This window comes from Tachyglossus aculeatus, chromosome X3, assembly GCF_015852505.1.
Source record: "Tachyglossus aculeatus isolate mTacAcu1 chromosome X3, mTacAcu1.pri, whole genome shotgun sequence".
Lineage (NCBI taxonomy): Eukaryota > Metazoa > Chordata > Mammalia > Monotremata > Tachyglossidae > Tachyglossus > Tachyglossus aculeatus.
In genome coordinates, this window is record NC_052099.1 from 19304751 (window position 1) to 19325334 (window position 20584).

General features: G+C 39.0%; 1 non-coding gene across 1 annotated transcript; it reads left to right on the top strand.

Moving 5' to 3' along the window:
• Positions 1–2852: 2852 nt before the first annotated feature.
• Positions 2853–2990, top strand: LOC119949015. The gene has a single exon (XR_005457113.1). It is a non-coding gene; the product is annotated as a small nucleolar RNA SNORA7 (small nucleolar RNA).
• The last annotated feature ends 17594 nt before the right edge of the window (positions 2991–20584 follow it).

Consider the following 20584-nt stretch of genomic DNA (forward strand, 5'->3'; position numbering starts at 1 on the left):
AAGTTTGGCAGATTTTTAGAGCCAAGGGAATTCAGTGCTAATAAATGATCATGAGCAATAGGTTGGAGAGGGGGATCAAGACAGTTAGGAGGATGAAGGGTGAAAACACAAGCTGGTATAAATAATAATAATAATAATGATAAATGGAATTTGTTAAGCACTTACTTTGTGCCAAGCTCTGGGGTAGCTTTGGGTTTACAGTCCGAAGAGAAAGGGCAACAGATACGGAATCCCCATCTTACATGTGAGGTAACTGTGGCACAGAGAAGTTAGATAGCTTGTCCAAGGTCACACAGCTGGCACGTACTGGAGCTGGGATTAGTACCCAGATCCTCTCACTCCCAAGCCCTTGGTCTTTCCACTAGGCCATGCTGCTGGAGGAGAAAGAAAGCCCCTGGTGGGCAGGAATCATGTCTGCCCACTCTGTTATCTTGCAATGACAAATGTTTGCGGGCAAAAACCTTTAATGTGTTTAGAAAGTTATCTCTGCTATCATGAAATCATGTGAGAGAATAGGTCACTGCCACTAAGAACAACCCATGATTCCCTGATGATCTGGCCAAATTGGCTGCATCTAGCTGACTGAGTCAATATGGTCCATTGCAGGATCCAAGCAGGAGGATGGTCAAATCGAACTACTATCCATCCATCTATTGCTTATGTGTTCAAGCTGTCTGTTTCTATTCAGGAGACTTAGAAAGATTCTCTAAATGTGCCACTTGAACATTGTGCTTGTGTCTAACTTGTAAAATGTCCTTTTCTTAATTTCAGTTTTGAAACATTCTCCTATCAGGATAATTGAAGCAATATACCTAAGCCTAATTCACTTAATTATAGTGTGACATTTTTAGAATACAAAGAAGAAACTGATGAAAAGAAGCACATGAAAACTGAGCACAAGTGGGTTGGTGTCAAGTTCAAATTCAACATGCATGCAAAGATCTCGACAGAGGCGTATGATACATTTCAAACCGAAAAAGGAAAAAAGAGATTTCATTTCTAGGTTTCCTGATGTTGAATGGGTTAATCGTATGTCATAACACCAAGGAACATAAACTTTTCTAGAGAAAATACTCGTTGCCTTTTGAACCAGGCCCAAGTGTCTCAGGAAAAAAAAAAAAAAACATGTTGATGTTAAGCACATAATATAGTCTTACTGATGTTTCTTGCCATGCCTGTTTTCCTGGGTGATTTGTCTGATGCTGTTGATCTCCAAAATGAGAGGTCCAGAAGTTGAGTTTCTTGCCCAAGGTTACCCAGCAGGTCACGGGGTGAACTAGGACTAGGGCCTGAGCCCTAATTCTATATTTTTTCTCCACTAAACTACACTACCTCCTTCTCAACTAAAATAGCATGGACTAGTGGGAAGGGAATGGGCCTGGGAATGAGAAGGACCTGGGTTCTAATCCCAGCCCTGCCGCTTGTCTTATGTGTGACCTTGGGCAAGTCACTTCACTTCTCTGTGCCTCAGTTACCTCATCTGTAAAATAATATTGTGAGCCCTCTGCGGGACAGGAACTGTGTCCAACCTTATCTCCACAAATACATTTAAAACAAACTTTTTTCTTAATACAAGTGAAACTTTCCTTTTTAGCTGAAAATCTGATAACCTTCTGGCTTTCTCTTTCCCAATCTCTTCATTTCAGTATATATTTTCTTGAAATTCATCTTTCGAAAGTTCCTGTTAGGATCCTGGGGTACACCATAATGTCCTGTATATTTACTATCTACCTATATTCAGGACACTGAACTAAACGTCTGGAAAAAGTACAATAGAGATAGAAGACAGGATCACTTCCCTCAAGGATTTTATTGCCCTTCTTATTTTTCCTGGGCAGGAATAAAATTGGTTGATTTCCAAGTGACTTGGTGGAGTTTTGCAGAAACTGTTCTAAATAATGTACCCTTCTTATCCTTGAATTCACAGAGGCTTTCGGTTAACTGAAACAGAAAAGAAAGTGTCATTCAGCTGAAACTGGTAATACATGTTCTCCTTTCATCCTGAAACTATGCCACAGCGTCATTTTTTCCACAATTTCCACCCCAAACCATAAATCATTTCAGACTCACTTGTGTCGTAGCAGAAATCCAGGAAAAATGTGGACTAGAATTACTCATTTTTATGAACCCTGGCAAATTGTCAAACAATCTGACCTGAATGTTAGTTAAAGCTCCATTAAAATACTTACACCCTTTTAGACCGTGAGCCCACTGTTGGGTAGGGACTGTCTCTATATGTTACCAACTTGTACTTCCCAAGCGCTTAGTACAGTGGTCTGCACACAGTAAGAGCTCAATAAATATGATTGATTGATTACACCCTAAATCTGGAGTGATTATCCACTCCATTTTCCAGCAGAACCTTGCATGCATAATTACCTAATTATACCATGTTGAGGGCAACACTTTGTACCCCACAAAACAACCTAACTTCCTTTTTTCTCAGTCTCTTAAACTGAAATAAACACACACACACACACACACACACACACACACACACACACACACAACAAATCTTGTGCAGGATTATATGTGGAAATGAGAGCAGATAGTTCAACATGAGGTGCCATCAGAATAGTCTGCAGCAATTGAATTCATTAAGCCCCTACTGTATGCAAAGCACTAAATTAAGCACTAAGAAAAAATACATAGGTGATCATTAGCCATGGTCTCTGGCCCCAAAGGGGCTCACAGTCTAGGAGGAGGGGAGGCAGAAGTATTTTTCAATATAAAAATGCAATGAAATAGAGATAAGAAACAACAAGCAAAACTCAGTAGAACATTGTACCTGCCAAATAAATATATAAATGCGCATTCATTCTCTTGGTTATAAAAGAGTAGGCAGGATGTTATCACTCTCAGGGTCATACCTGGAGAGTTGTCAGTATTCTACCAGTCTCAATAATGGGAGGGAGAATCAAACACAGGCGTACCCATTCCGTTCCTAGCTTGGCCAATGGCTAGCGAGTGGAAGACAATCTGTTACAAGTCAAAATTCACCGGTGCTGGGCAGCAGCGGCTTGGGAGAGAGTAGAGGGTGGAGATTCCAGTTTACTGGGCGGAAGGAGGCAATTGTAAACCACTTCCATATTTTTACCAAGAAAACTCTATGGATACACTACCAGAACTATTACAGATGGAGGTGGGGTGATCTGGGGAAGATGTGTCCATGTCGTCCTATGGGTTGAAGACAGATCAATAGCATATAAGACAAGCAAAAAGAAAGGATGTTGTTCTTTTAAAGGAACATCCTTGTTCGTAAGACTCTCGATTCCATCCCAAATGTCATTTTCGACAGACCAGGAAAGCATTTGTCTGAAAGACAAGAGCACAGCTGGCCCAAGATTCTCACCCAAAGGTTAACTGAATTACCAAATGGATCCATGTCAACCTGGGGTATAGAAAGGAACTGATGTTATGAAATGATTTTTTTGTTATTAATGTTATTGATGATTGAAAAGCAGTAGGAATGTTTCTAAATTTCCTACTGGAAATTTATCGTAGTTGAGCCTTCTGAGATACAGTATCCTCTTAAAGATGGTCAAGTATTTAGGAAAATGATTTCCCCAAATCCTTTGGGATATGTGAACCTCTTTAGAAGTTGGTAAAAGTTGGTAATAAACAAGCTGGGTAGAGCTTTTAGCATCAGACAAGGAAAGGCTTAATAGCTCTTTCCCTGACTCTACATTTTCCTTTTCCTCTCTTTCTCTTTTCTCTATTTGCCTCTTTCCTCCCCCCATATTTTTTCTTTAGCAATTAATAGTAGTGTTTAAGTGCTTACTCTGTCCTGAGCATTGTTCTACATACTTGGGAAGTACAGTAGGATTGGTAGACAAGATCCTACTCACAAAGAGCTCACAGTCTAATAGGAGAGACAGACATTAAAATGAGTTACAAGTAGGAGAGGACAACAGAATTTAAATACATAATAATAATAATAATAATAATGATAATAATATTCATTAAGCACTTACCATCTGCCTTGTTAAACACTTACTTTTTGCCAAGCTCTGTACTAAGTGTTGCAGTAGGTAAAAAGAGAATTAGATTGCCATACTCCCTGTCCCACGTGGGACTCGCAGTCTAAGTAGGAGGGAGAACAGGTATTGAATCCCCATTATACTGTTAAGGAAACTGAGGTACAGAGAAGTTAAGCGTGCTTTAAGTCATACAGCCAGCAAGTAGTAGAACTGATGTCCTCTGAATCCCAGGTCTGTGCTTTTGACACCAGGCCATGCTAGCACATTTTAAGTGCTGCAATCAATCAATCAATCAATCGTATTTATTGAGCACTTACTATGTGCAGAGCACTGTACTAAGCATTTGGGAAGTACAAATTGGCAACACATAGAGACAGTCCCTACCCAACAGTGGGCTCACAGTCTAAAAGGGGGAGACAGAGAACAGAACCAAACATACCAACAAAATAAAATGAATAGGATAGAAATGTACAAGTAAAATAAATAAATAAATAAATAGAGTAATAAATATGTACAACCATATATACATATATACAGGTGCTGCAGAAGAACAGAAGTGGCAGCAGTGGGGCAGGGGCTCTTTCTCTCTCTTCTCTGCCTCTCTCACCTGATGGGAGACTCTATCCTACTAGATGCTTGGAGATATACAAGAGAAGCAGTGTGGCCTAATGGCAAGTTCACGGGCCTGGGATTGAGAGAACCTGGGTTCTAATTCCAGCACCACCACTTGTCTGCTGTGTGACCTTGGGCAAATCACTTAATTTCTGTCCTTGTTATCTCATGTCTAAAATGGGTAATAAGACCATGAGCCCCACGTGGGACAACCTGATTACCTGTATCTACCCTATTTCTTAGAACAGTGCTTGGCATGTAGTAAAATAACAAATAATAATGATAAGAATAATAATGGCGTTTATTAAGTGCTTACTATGTGCAAAGTACTGTTCTAAGCACTGGGGAGGTTACAAGGTGATCAAGTTGTCCCACGGGGGGCTCACAGTCTTAACCCCCATTTTACAGATGAGGTAACTGAGGCCCAGAGAAGTGAAGTGACTTGCCCAAAGTCACAAAGCTGACAAGTGGAGGAGCCAGGATTGGAACCCATGACCTGTGACTCCAAAGCCTGGGCTCTATCCACTGAGCCATGCTGCTTCTCTAGCCATGCTGCTTCTTTATAATAATCATTACCATTATTATTATTATCATTACTATTATTATATACAACAGAGGTAGAAGACATGCTCCCTTTCCCCAGGACCATTCCAATCTAATGGAGGGGAGAAGCAGCAAGCACAGTGCTATATTTGGAATAGATAAAATAAAGAATGTCAGATGAAATTTCTAAAGTTTGTTGATATTGTTTAGCTCTCCACTGCAACTAAATCCAAAGGGATCGGAAATGCAATTAGAAATCCTTATTATTGCTATTATTATCAGTAATAATAATAACTAGTTGTGGTATTTTTTAAGTGCTTACTATGTGCCAAGCACTGTTCTAAACACTGGTGTAGATACGAGGTAATCAGTTTGGACACAGTCCCTGTTCCACATGGGGCTCACAGCCTTAATCCTCATTTTACAGATGAAGTAACAGTCACAGAGAAGTTAAGTGACTTGCTCAAGGTCAAACAGCAGATGTGTGGAAGAATGGGGATTAGAACCCACATCCTCTAACTTCCAGGCCAACGCTCTTTCCACTAGGCCATGCTGCCTCTCTATTCTGGATTAGGCCAAGCTGATGTAGCGAGGTAGCAAAATACTCCAGAAGCATGTTGAAGAATGCAGGCTTCTCTGTATGTGGAGAGAAGTATTGGGCCCAAAATATCAGAAGTGCTCCTCCAATTCATGTCTTCTACATGGGCTAAAAATGCTCTCTCAACATACTGGGTGAAAGCTGTTATTTTATCTTCTGGCAAATTCACCACTATTTTGGTGCACTAAGACCCTACTCCAAGCCACCAGCACTATCATTTTGCAGAAATACAATAGTCTTGCTGATTACATCCACAAGGAACACACACCTTAATCTCCTTTACACATTTGGCTGTAAGAAGGAATGGTGGTATGAGCAGGACATGAAATGAATAATTCAGAATTTATTACCACCATCTGCTCAGTGTGCACCAGAGCAAACAGTAAAGTTTCCCAATGTGTGTTTTCCACAGAACTTTTAATCTCTGAAAATCCATCTTTTCATAGCCTGATCAAACCCTTTCTGTTACTTTCAGGATGCACATTTTGATAAGTGCTTAAAATAAAATCTAGAAAACTAGGTGCTGTACCAATTACTTTCCTCTTTCATTTAATAACTGTCACCAAAAATACTGTGTCTATCCCCTATCTATCTATGGTTATATGACTGACTGTCTTTGTCTCCCTCTCTCTTTTTCCTTCTCTCTTTCTCTCTGTGCCTTCTCTCTCTTTCTTTCTCTCTTCTCTTCCCTCTTACTCTGTAGTCTTTCCCTCTCAGTATTTCTCCAATTTTCTCTCTTCCACTTTCCCTTTCATTATATTTCCAAATTAGAAGAGGATACTTATCCATGTGAAAAATAATCAATGCACAACTATTGATCCGTTCCACACTGCATGCATGCATAACCCTTTGCAACGGTAATTGCCTTTGCCTCTCCTAGAATATTTCCTTTTTCTTTTTTTTTTTTTCAAATGCTCCTCTGGAATCCCAGTCTTTCAACTTGAGGAAAACAGCAATGTGACCTAAAAGAACACAGGCTTGGGAGCAAGAGGATCTGAGTTCTGAAACCTGCAACACCGCTTGTCTCCTGTGTGACTTTGGGCGAGTCACGGCTTCTCTGTGCATCAGTGACCTCATCTTTTAAATGGGAATAAAGACTGTGAGCCTTTGGACCATCGTTTCCACTTGTGCAGAGTACCTGATCTTTCCCTCTTTTTGCCAGTAGGTTTCATGTGCTTAAACACAATACCTGATTTGATTATCTTGTATGTACTCCAGGACTTAACACATAGTGAGCATTTTTAAATATTATTATAGCTATGAAATAATACAAAAAGAGTGGATTCAAGGAACCTGGAATCAAGATATATGATTTGAACCCTCCCATCCTCAAAACTGCTTTTACAGTATGTATTGCTAATCATTCAAAGTATTTCTAAGCTCCTTGAGGGCAGGGATCATGGCTACTAGCTACTGTATTTTCCCCAGTGTTTAGTAAAGTGTTCTGTACATTGTAGTTCATCAGAACTATAGTGATGTTGATAATTTCTAGGAATGATTGACAGTGAAGATGAATTTTAATAAAATACATATATGTATACACTTATATACATATACATATAGACAGCATGACATAGCAGATAGAGCATGGGACTGGGATTCAATAGGCCGTGGGTTCTAATCCTGACTCGGCCACTTGCTTTCTGTGTGATCTTCAGCAATTCACTTCACTTCTATGGACCCCATCATCTCATCTGTCAAATGGGGATGGAGACTGTGAGCCCCACATGAGACAGGGACTGTGTCCAACTTGATTATATATCAGAAACCTAAACTGTCATTCCAAGACATATAAAGATGTTACCAAATTGTTTTTTGTTTTTTTATTACCAGGGACTCAACCAGTTAGCATCTAAAAGAATAAGATTATATTCTAGAAAACATCACTCAGCATTTCTCCAAGGAAAACCACTAAACAGTTAAGGTAAAAAAAAAATAACATCGCTTTCTCTTTTGGAAATTCTATTCCATATAAAAATGTTATGTCAAAATAGGTAGTACTTGATTTTAAATATTACAGTGTTTCCAATTCTAGAGAATGTCATCTTGCTCGCACACATTTTGCACAGAAATGGTAAATGTGTCAAGGACAGCATGGATCTTTCAGATCACAGAAAACTCTGAAAAGCACAATCTCCTGTCTGTTACTATCAACCCACAGCATTTGAAATGAAACAAATGAAACCAGACAGTTGCATGACATGATCACAAAATTTAATGTAAGAACAGTTCTTCCCTGGAACGGTTGATGTGCCATCCTTCAATTATTACAATTCGGTTGCTTATTCCAGTTAGAATTTAACTTTCAAATGGCACCAATTGATAACTAACAGCATTACTGTTCCATTAATCAATTAATCAGTAGTGTTCATTGAGTGCCTGTAGTATGTGAAACACTGTAAGCATCCTAGAGAGAGTACATAACAATTTGTAGGTGCAGTTTCTGCTCTTAGGAAGTTACAGGGTAGCAGAGAAGAGAAAGGTTGATATAATGTCTTGACAGGAAGAAGAAGTATACGTGAATATGAACCCCAATTGAAAGCTGGAAAAATCTCTTTGAAAGTGTGGGCATTCAAAAAATTATCTCATTATTGGTTACTGGATATTTGGTTTTTCATTCATATTTGGGGATTCATTTAATCAATTTCATTGATTGGGAAAAGATTTGGATTAATTAAGGGTGTTCTATTCAGAATGCAAATCATGTCATCAAAATAAAATCAGGTTGATATTCTAGAGAGAGTCATTTGGTTGATCTACAGGTTACAGAACCAGGATCATAAAACCTTTCTCCATTCCCCAAATATACACTTAATGCAAGCTGCAGTTGCATTATTTTTTTCCATGGAGAAATCCTTGGCACTGATGCATCCTTTTGAACTGAAAACTCCAAATTGCATTCAGAAAAAAGAAAAAAAAAGAAAAACTAATCTGGTAGATGTCTTTTAAAATTGGCTTCTTATGCATTTCCTGGTATGTGGTTTATTTAGTGCCACTGTAAGTTCATCCAACCCTTAGTGTCTCCAGACTACCAAAGATACCAATTTGTGCCCCTCACAATGGTGATTTTGTTGTGTGAATATCTGTGCACTAAAAGCTGGATTAAACCATAAATGTCTCTAACTATGATGCCCCAACCATTGACCAGATGGTACTATACCCAACAGAAAGTTCAGTATATAGCTGACCCAATTTTGAACTTTGAAATCTATCCATCAACAGCTCCATAGCTTATATGTAATTTCCTGGGTCCAGAAACTATTCCAATTCTTGTCTCAAATTAAGTCTCAACAATTCTGTATTTAAGTAGGATGCTAATATTTCCTTATGTGAAGAAGTATCTGTACATTTACTCTGGAATTTGCTTTCAATAGTGTATCACTGAAATACAAATATTCAATTTAAAGTATAGAGGGTTTTAAGAATTATCTGGAGATAAAAGGTGTATATATTTTTATATTTAGAAATGTGAACACAGAGTTATCCTTCAAGTCTAAGATGACATCGCTAAAAGTTAAGGTTCGTATTGCGTCAAAAGGGTTGGCAATCCTTACTATGGTCAATACTTGTGCCAATCCTCTTGACATTTCTGTTCAGAGTGATCTATCAGTCGATCAATAAATATCATTTATTGAGCACCTACTGGGAGCACAGCACTGTACTAAGAACTTGGACGTGTACAAAAGAGTTAGTAGACGAGATATCTGCTCTCAAGATGCTTACAGTTTAGTGGATGAGACAGATATTTAAGTAAGTAGCAGATGGGGGAATAATAGGGCATATTACTATTACTATTATATTACTATTGCTAGTGGAAAGAGCACAGGCTTGGAAGTCAGAGGATCAGGGTTCTAATCCCTATTCTAGTACTTGTCTACCGTGTGACCTTGGGGAAGTCACCTAACTTCTCTGTGCCTCAGTTCCCACAACTGAAAAAAAATGAGGATCCAATGCCTGTTAATAATAATAATTTTTGGTATTTGTTAAGCGCTTAGTATGTGCCAAGCACTATTCTAAGTGCTGGGGGAGATACAAGGTAATCAGGTTGTCCCACATGGGGCTCACAGTCTTAAACCCCATTTTCCATATGAGGTAACTGAGGCACAGAGAAGTTAAGTGACTTGTCCAAAGTCACACAACTGATAAGTGGTGGAGCTGGGATTAGAACCCATGGTCTCGTGCGCTCTTTCCACTGAGCCATGCTGCTTCACCTGTTGTCCCTCCTGTTTAGACTCTGAGCCCCATGTGGGACCTGATTATCTTGTACTTACCCCAACACACAATTCAGGGCTTGACACAGTAATTCCTTAAAAAAAACGCAATATTGTTATACCAAATATGTACATAAATGGTATGGGATTGTGGGAACTTAAGTGCATTGGGGTAGATACAAGCTATCCACATTGGACACAGTCCATGTCACACAACAGGATCATAGTCTTATCCCCATTTTACAGATGAGATAACTGAGGCACCGAGTAGCCAAGTGGATTTGCCCAAGATCACAGGGAATTCAAGTGGTGGAGCCGGGATTAGAACCCAGGTCTATCAAACAATCATATTTATTGAGTGCTTACCATGTGCAGAGCACTGTTATAAGTCCTTCTGACTTCTAGGCCAGTGTTGTATCCTCTAAGCCAACCTGGAGTCAGAAAGTCAAGGTTTCTAATCCTAGCTCTACCACTTGTTGTTTTGTGGCCTTGGGCAAGTCACTTCACTCCTCTGTGCCTCAGTTACCTCATCTGTAAAATGGAAATTAAGACTGTGAGCACCATGCAGGTCTGCATCTAACCTGATTTGCTTGTATGCACCCCAGTGCTTAGTACAGTACCTGGCACATAGTAAGTGCTTCATGACTTAGTGGAAAGAGCCCGGGCTTGAGACTCAGAAATCGTGGGTTCTAATCCCACCTCTGTCATTTGTCTGCTGTGTGAACTTGGGCAAGGCACTTAACTTCTATGTGCCTCAGCTCAGTAATAATTATTATTAGTAGTAAATACCACAATTATTTTTCTTATTACATTGTTCTCTCCCAAAAACTTAGTACAGTGCTCTGCACATGGTAAGTGTTCAATAAACATGATTAATTAACTGATCAATTGAGGCCATCTGTGCTTGTGAAATTTTCAGTGTTCAGACACTCTCGGTTTATTCACTGAAATGTAGCAAAGAACATAAAATAAGAATAATCAATATATTCACACTCCTGTCTCAAATGAGAATGAAGCCATGGATTTCAAGTATCTAGTTAATTACCTTAAACCAGGACTAATGCATATTGCAGTAACTCCTGCCACATTCTTGAACTTCTCTACACTTCCAGTGTGCTTGCCTTTCCTCTTGTCAGTGTTTAGAGTTATGGGCTTTGATCATAATTATTCCCTGTGGCAATGTTAGTTGCTGCGAGGCTGTTTGACAACCCCCACTAAACTAAGCACCACACTGTGATAGCAGATAAAACACAGTTTACCACCGTCTTCATTTATAATGTCTCTTCCATTCACTGCTCCCGTTTCTGGGTTAATGAACCTCTTGGAGGTTAAGTATAGTTTGTTTAACTTGTCCACCTGAGCTTTTTTTCCCACATCTATATGCTTCATTATGCCAAGATTAGGTGGCTGGATTGCTATTTCTCATTTTTGACTGTGAATGCAGAAAGATTTTGATAAAATCACAAATCATTGAAAAGATTGAAGGCAACCACAACATGATACTGTAACATTGGCAAGGGGATACATCTTCAGCATCTATAATATGATCGAGCTTCTTGTATTAAAACACAGAACATGCCTTTAAATCCTGGCTATATGAATCAAGTTCATAGTAATTCCACAGTTCAGTAATGTCATCCAACACTTCACAGGTTCTTGTGATTAATTTTTCCTGATGGGTCAAGTAGCTTACGAATCAATCATATTTACTGAGTGACTACTATGGAAAGAACACTGTAGTAAGCACTTGGGAGAGTACAATGTCAGAAATAGCAGACACATTCCCTGCCCATAATGAGTTTACAGTCTAGGAGGGGAAAACTTATCATTATAATACAGTTAACTTAAAGTCCAAATACCCAGGACTGTTTTACCTAAGCATCATTTTTTTCTGTGTGTGTGACAGAATGGTTTAACCTGACATGGAATAAATAGTAGCTGTGGTAGCAGTAGCAATAGTAATGGTGGTAATAGTAGTAGTAGTAGTAGCAGCAGCAGCAGTAAATTAATACAATTGCTATCAAACAGAAATAAGCCTAGTTGGATCAGAGTACACAGAGCTAACACTTCAGCTCACTCTATCCACATAGACACAAATTGTGAAAGAACTTTTCCTAATTCTATCCAGAAAACACTGGTATAGCTGAAAGAGCTTAGGACTTTGTCAGAAAACCGTGGTTCCAGTCCTTGCTTTAGCACTTGCTCTGCAACTTTGGACAAGTCACTTGACTTCTCTCTGCCTCCATTTCCTCATCCGTTAAGTGGAGATCAAGTATCTGTTCTCCCTTTTTACTCTCAGCCTCATGTGGAGCAGCTACTGTAGCTGATGTGATTGTACTGAACCTTAGCACTAAGCTTGGCAAATAAGTGTTTCACGAAACCCCAAACACTCATTCTTGGAGAATCAGTTGTATCTTCCTTTTCCTTTTGATCCTCTAGTCAACTAATCAATTGGTCAGGCAATAGTGATATTTGAGTAGAGCACTTTATCCAGTGCTTGGAAGTGTACAACGCTTGAAGAAATGACCCCTTCCCTCAAGAAACTTACAGTTTAGAGGAATTTAAGAACTTACATGCTAGGATTTTCATAAACTGCCTCTTGATAGCTAGTAATTCAGTGTGCTTGGGATCTATGACATTATTTTGAAAGAAAATGTCAATAAAAACGTCTCTTAGGACTCAAATATGCACTTTTGGTCTTAGCAGTAAATGGAAGTGGGGAGTCAAAGATTAATATTTTTAGAGCCACATGTCCTTACTGTTGTCTTGGAGCTGGCTGTCCTTAGAATTTTGATGCCAGCATAGATTCCTGGTTACAAGAAAAGACTTGAACTCTTCAGTCAATTAATCGTATTTTTCTAGCACTTATTGTCAGAGCACTCTACTAGATACTTAAGAAAGTACTCTATGAGTGAAAGCACATCCCATACCCTGAAGAGCTTACAGTCTCTTACAGAAGGAAAGCCATCTTTGTCCTGCCCTTCATTTGGATACCAACTCAGACAGCCTCATAACCACAGAGGATCTGTGGTTCTTCTTTGAGGGAAAGTAAGATAATGAAGGATGCTATAGTTTTTCTATTTAAATTGCTTTTGCTCTCCATTTGGCTACTTGATACCTCGATGCTACAGCTCAAAATCCCTTGTCAGGAAAGCACTCAACAGAATCACTTTTCTCTAGGACTTCAAGAATGATATTTTATTGATAAATCAATTATATCTTATTGATATAACAAATATGATGGCATGCCTGTCAGCACCCTGCAGCAGTTCTGTAGCAATGATAACTAAATTATTTGACAAATTAAAATAGCAAGAAAGAAAATAACATTATAGCCAGGTCCTAAGTCATCATCATCATCAACAATGGTATCTATTGAGTGCTTACTGTGTGCAGAGCACTGTACTAAGCACTTGGAGAGTATAGTGCAATACATTCCCTGCTCTCAAGGAGCTTTCAGTCCAACTTAGTTGCAAGGATACTTGTAAAAATGCCTCGAGATATCAAGTTATTAAGTCTGGTTGGGATCTGTGATATTGTTTGGAAGGAAAGAAAAATCAACAGTTTTTTATCCATACCCAACCAAACCAACACAGCTAAGTATACATTAAGAGAAGAGAAGGAGTAAACACAATTTAAGCCCTTAAAACTTACCTGTGTTCAGACTTAAAAAAAAAAAATCCTGTTAGGCTTTCAGATAGCCACAATTGTATTTTAAAGAACATTATTTTCTGTACCTTAAGGTTACTTCAGTACATGAAGAACGATTTTGGATGAGGCTAAAGCCAGTTTTTTTCAGGATAGTCACAGTAGTAATAGTAGTAGCAGCAGCAGCAGCAGCAGTAGTAGTATTTCTATTAAGCTCCTATTGTGTGATGAACACTGTAGTAAGTGCTGGAAATAATCCACCAGTGGGAATTAGACATGGACCTCTGGCCCACGTCTTGCCTCTGGCCAGCAATGACCTCCCTCCTCATACCTGGCAATTACTCCCCCGCCTCCCACCTTCAAAGTTTTACTGAAGACACATCTCCAAGAGGTCTTCCTTGATTTAGCCCATTTCCTCTTCTCCCACTCCCTTCTACATCATCCTGACTTGCTCCCTCTATTCATCCCCTCTCCCAGCCCCACAGCACTTATGTACATATCTTTAATTTATATATTTGTATTAATGGCTGTCTCCCCCCTCTAGACTGTAAGCTTGTTGTGGGCAGGGGATATGTCTATTTATTGTTATAGTGTACTCTCATAAGTACAGTGTTCTGCACACATTAAGTGCTCAATAAATACAGCTGAAGAAATGAATGAATAATCGTGGCAGCAGCAACATGGACTGAGTATGCACTTATTGGACTGTACTATGTGCTTGGAAAGTAGAGAGTAAAAATTAGAAATCCCTTGTCCACTCTTCTATTGCATTGTGCCCTCCCAAGTGCTTAGTTCAGTGCTCTGCACATAAGTTTGATTGATTGAAATTATTGTACCTGGTGATAATGATAGGAACATAATGATAGGACAGTTAAGCAAACTGCAAGAGTGTAATTCTTAAAACAAAACAAACAGAAAACAAGTAAAGTTGTTCGTTTGTTTCTTTTGTTTTTCAATGATATTTGCTTAGTGCTTACTCTGTGCCAGGCACTATATTAAGCACTGGGGTAGATACAAGCTAATTAGGTTGGACACAGTCCATGTCCCACATGGGGCTAATAATCAATCCCCACTTTGCAGGTAAGGTAACTGAGGCAGAGAGAACTAAAGTGACTTGCCCAAGGTTATTTAACAGTGACTAGGTGAATGGGCTCAAATTTAAGCCAATTCGAAGATGGAGAACAACTATGTATATAGGTAAGTAGACATGGGTGGATTTGCAGCACTTTTCATTGGTCGAAATGAGAGACCAACAACTGTTTTCTATAAAGAATTATGTAGACTTTATTACTGGAAGGGAAGGAAAATAGATACATGTCCTTTGTCGAGGTTACTATTTTTAAGATCAACAGATCTGGTTTCTAAAAACTGAATGAACAAGTTGGATTTATCAGATAATTCCATCATTTGTTATTACCACCAAAAGGAAATTTTTAGCCAATTTTTCCAAAACTGTGAGGTAGCTGCATTTAGAGGTGGATTTAAGAATCAGATTGATGATGGATTTTCAAATTTTACCTGGCAGGACTGTGATCATTATTTGAGATCAATTATTATTTGAGATCAAGTATTAGCTCAGATGGACACATTTCAAGTGTAAAAGTCTCCAAGTATCAGCTTCGGATGTAAAGGTTCAATGAATTCAAGGTAGCAGTGCACTCTCTTTCTGTTTGTGGGGGTGGGGTGGGGTGGTTTAGAGGCAGTAGGGAGATTTCTTAGTATTCTAGAAAAGAATCATGAGGGAATAGAGCTACCTGAAAATACAAAGCAGATAACTAGGCAGGGTTTGGCCTCTAATTCCAGAACCAGAAGCCCTGAGAATCTCCTACTTAATTTCCAAGTTGGTCCAGTATATTTCATCTTATCTGTCCTCTATCACTAGAAGCAAAGGAAGAGACTATATAGCCAACTTGTTCTACTTTCTTGCTTAGAATCAGAAGGGCTTAATTCATTATGTAATGTATTCAGAGATCTCATCTTGAGTTACTGCAGGGAATATTAGGGTGAGTCAAAGAGGGTGGAGGAGGGGGGATTGGAGAGGAGCAGGGTAAATTTTTATGAAGATCATGCCTGATGGTTTTAATTTTGTTGATTAAGTATGTAGCCAGGTCATTAGGGGAAAAAGATAGTGAAGTTGAAGGGACAAGAGGTTTGAAAAGGGAGTTAAATGTCTGAAGCAGCTGGTGGGGGCAGTGGTTATGGGAGTGCATTAGGAAGGAGAAGTATTGTTGTCGGTTAGTGGAGAGAGCCAAATTGAATTAGACTGCATTTAAGGTGGACAAGGTCAGAGAAATGTCTGAATTTCCTCCAACAGTGCATCACAGCTTAGGCACAGCAGCAGGGGGGAAAACTGGAGGTGATCCAGGATTGTGAGTTAGTGGTATGAGATAAGCTGAGGGAAAGAGGAGCAAGAGAGTTTAATTCAGTGGAGAGGGTGATGTCCAGTGTGTCAACTGTTCACCTATCCATCCATCTATCTGTCCACTGAATCATCCACATACCAATCCATCCATCTACCAACCTGTATGTCCATTCATCCATTCTATGGAATATTTCATTTGCAGTAAAATGCTGGATTATATAATTATTCAGACTATAGTTAAACCATCTTGACATGACATCACGCAGTCCAAAAGCCACACTGCAAAATAAAATTGGTCTGAATGCTGAGCTATGTTCCTGTGAGAATCCAAGGATGTGAAAGAGAAATTGGGTAGGGAACATTAGCACTTGATAAATGTGATTGATTGATTGATATCACAGTACAATAAAAGGCATTTTGTTTAAGTTTACAGTTCTGAGTAGAAACTTATCATCCCTCAGTACCAGTAAGCATTCTGAGAAAGGAAGAGTCTTGTACTTTTCACTCCTGAAGAATTACCAGAGTCCCAAGATTTGCTAGGTCCAAATAGCATGTTAAATCGGTTTTCAGTCCTAAAGTCCCAAACTGGGGCCCATCTTGGGGTGAAGAAAAGGAATGAAAAGCTTAATCAAGTTGGAGAGGCATGGTGCATATTTGATCTGATCCCCTGACTATAAATTGGCCAATCAATTGGTTTCATTGAGGATATAATTTGTGCATAGTACTGAACTTAACAATTGTGAGCGTATAGTATAATTAGTTTACAATACACCTTGGACTGTATTAGCAAGGGGACACTAAAACAATTCCTCATTGTTAATGCGGTTACTCTGCATATTTCCTTCTGCTTGTACTTACACTTCCTCTCCTGAGCCAATCTTTCCATTTTACTCAGAAATTTTCTTGATTTAGACTTTTAAGCCATGAATCTGCAGTCATGACACTATTCTATTCATAAAACATGGAGATTTTGCTATACATTTGGGAGAAAAGTCAATGTTGCAAAGTGAAGTGTAAAAATATTTCTGGCTCAGTGTTATTTTTGAGTCATATGTCTCTGCCTTTTTATGAACAGCTGACATTTTTGGAAGAATTATGTCTGAGTCATAAATTCCTGTTTTCTTGGGACATGACTAATAGGTGTCTTTAATGCAATGAGATGATATTATTGTCTTACCTTGCAATGCTTTTAAACCTCTGAATCACAAATAGGACAAATAGGACAGATGAAATGTAAATGACAAAGAGACATGAGTACATAGCTTGTCAAAAAATGTTTCCCTCCTCCAATTTCTAGTTCACAATGTCCAGGAAAAAGATATAACAATTTATGTGTTTCCTATTTAATTATACCCAACATTTAGCAAGTGCAAATTGGTCTGGCTGTCTTTAAAATTTAGGGTTTGTCCAAAGCCACAACAATCAGAGATGACAAAATACACGCAAAAATATTGAGCTGAATCTTACCTCAGAGTATTAGCAAAGCAGAGTAAACCTAAATGGATTTAATAATATTCTAAAACATATCCAAATGATACTTCTAACAAGCAACCATCCATATTTGTAAAGAATATCTTAAATTATTTTGGTTCTGATTCCCTCACCAAACTGTAAGCTCCTTCAGGGCAGAGATTGTATTTTTTAACTCTATTATCCTCTCCACTGTGCTTAGAACTGTACTGCAAACCATAGCCACAGGATAAGTACTATCAAAGGAGTTGGGGTGTTTATGTTTTCCACAGAATTTGAGAGGATGAAAATAATGAATTAAAAGGGGCTTAAAAGGTCAACTCAGAATTAGAATGAAATGCATAAAAACTTTTACAATCAGACAGAAAAGAAATTAGGGTGTCTTTGCAATTTACATTTCCTTTCGGTTTTCATAAAAGCTTTTGGCCACGTTTCCTGAGAAAATTATAGTAACTTAGAACACACACAGTGACATTTACATAATCCATTACATTTTTAGTCAGACATTCAATAAGTACTTAAGGAGACGACAGGGTACTATCTTGGATCCTAGGGCAGGGGTAGATTTGACAGCTATTAGCTTAGAGTCAGAACCTAGAGAAAGAGTGAGTTCCTGGGGGGATTCTGGTCTAGAATATGCAGTATACAGGCCAAGGTCAGGAATGTGTTGAGTGGGTAGGAGAATGTGACCAAGGATTCATTTTTCATCCTAATAATATAAATAATAATAGTAACATTAGCTGAATGCTTACTATTTGTTGTTGATGTTATTGTTAATGGTATTTGTTAAGTGCTTACTATGTGCCAGGCACTGTTTCTAAGCGCTGGGATAGGTACAAGTTAATCGGGTGATCTTGAGCAAGTCACTTAACTTCTGTGTGTCCCTTAAAATAGGGATGAAGACTGTGACATGGATTATTTCTAACCTGATTAACTTGTATCTACTCAGTGCTTAGTACAGTGCCTGGCACATGGTAAGTACTTAACAAATGCCATTTAAAAGAACAAAACAAAACAAAACAACAAAAAAACCCGACAAACACTATGCTAGATGCTGGGTAGGCACAGGATAATGAGATCTCACATGGAGTTGACAATTTAATTAGGAGGGAGAACAGGTATTGAATCCCCACTTTGCAATATGAGGGACCTGAAGCACAGAGAAGTTAATTAATTTTCCCAAGGTCACACAGCTTACAAGTGGCAGATCTGGGTTCTTTGACTCCCAAGCCTATGCTCTTTCCACTAGGCCAAGCAGTTTCTTTCGAAGTCATAACCGCTCAAACACACCTCAACACTTTTGCACTCACCCACCCAAAGCACTTGTGTACATAGAGGTCTGCAATCACCTCTCTTTAAGCACTTACTCCTCCTTATATCCACCTTTTTATTTGCTATTTCCTCCTATTTGTCTCTTACCTCCAATAATAGTAATGATAAGAATTATAGTAGTTATTGTGCTTGTCAAGCACTTACTATTTGCCAACACTGTGCTAAGCACTAGGGTAGATACACGTTAATCCTGTAGGACACAGGCCCTGTCCCAAATGGGGTTCACACTCTTAATCCCATTTTGCAGATGAGGGAATTGAGGCCCAGATAAATTAAGCAATTTACTTAAAGTCACACAGCAGATATGTGGTGGAGTCGGGCTTAGAACCTAGGTCCTCCTGACCGCCAGGCGGATGCTCTGTCCACTAGACCACACTGCTTCCCCTTTAGATTGTCAACTCCTTGAGGGCAAGGATTGGGTTTATTATTATTAAGTGGCATCAAGTGGTTTCCAATTCGTAGTGACTCCATGGATTACTTTTTCCAGACTTTGCCCAAGTGCTCGGCACAGTGGTTGGCCCAATACCCAGTACTAAACACTTCCTAAATATAATATAATTAATATAATTCCAACCCATAGCAATGCATGAAAGATATACAAATACATGGAATGGATATATAGAAATAAATGCCGAGAGTGGCTGTTGTGGCTCTAGAGTGTAAACCCTTTGTGTGTCCTACCAAAGAAATGTGCCTACCAATTTTGAAATACTGTGCTCTCCCAAATGCTTAGTTCAGTTCTCTGCATCAGAAAGTGCTCAGTAAATACCACTGATTGATTGATTGATTGTTGGCATGAACAGGGATGGGGTTTGGTATTGTCCCTGGAACATACTGGTATTCTTGTTTACAGCTTTCTACCTTGTTCAATTCTAACATCACTGGATACTAGATCTCTATGATGGAGGAGAAAATGAAGTGATTCACATCTGTGCTGCTGAGGGAGCCACTTCATAATAATAATAATTTTGGTATTTGCTAAGCACTTGCTATGTGTCAAGCACTGTTCTAAGTACTGGGGGAGATACCAGATAATCAGGTTGAACCCAATTCCTGTCCTATAGAAGGGCTCAAATTTTTAAACCCCATTTTACAGGTAAGGTGACTGAGGAACAGAGATGTGAAGTAACCTGCCCAAGGCCACACAGCAGACGAGTGACAGAGCAGAATTAGAACCCATGACCTTCTGATTACCAGGGCCATGCTCTTTCTCCGATGCCATGCCGCTTCACTGTATGCAAATGGTGATAATGCTAACTTTTCTTGAATTTTTGGACGGTGTCACCATTATTACCCATTTTGAGACTGTCCTCGTGGACCAACCACTGAAGAATACTATTACCTACCTACTGCCAGAATCTCAGCGCTGACATGATTGTTGCTACTCATCAAATAGCAGGAGAAATGCAAGGAGCCAACCCAGGACCTTGCTACTGTGACTGTCAACCTTCTAATGGCTTTTGCCACCACCAGTAGACCCCAGAGTTAATGTCCCTGACACTGCTGCTTTTAGTACTGACACTTTTTTAACTTGATACCATAAATTTAGACCTGTTCTTCTTCATTTCCCATCTCTTCTCCAAAGTCAAGGTGAGAAGAGAGAGAGGATGGAAAAAACTCTCAATTCAAAAAGCCCCTTCAATCAAAGAGCAAGATAAGATATGGCTTTAACAACTCAAGTCAAGGCCCGGTCATTGGCCAAAAATTAAGTAAGCGTAGCTTGCCAATAAAATGAAAATGATGACGTCCAGTTTTCACTAGGATGGAAACTCTGCACTTAAGGAATGTGTCATGTTGTGGGCAAGGAATATGTCTATATTGTACTCTC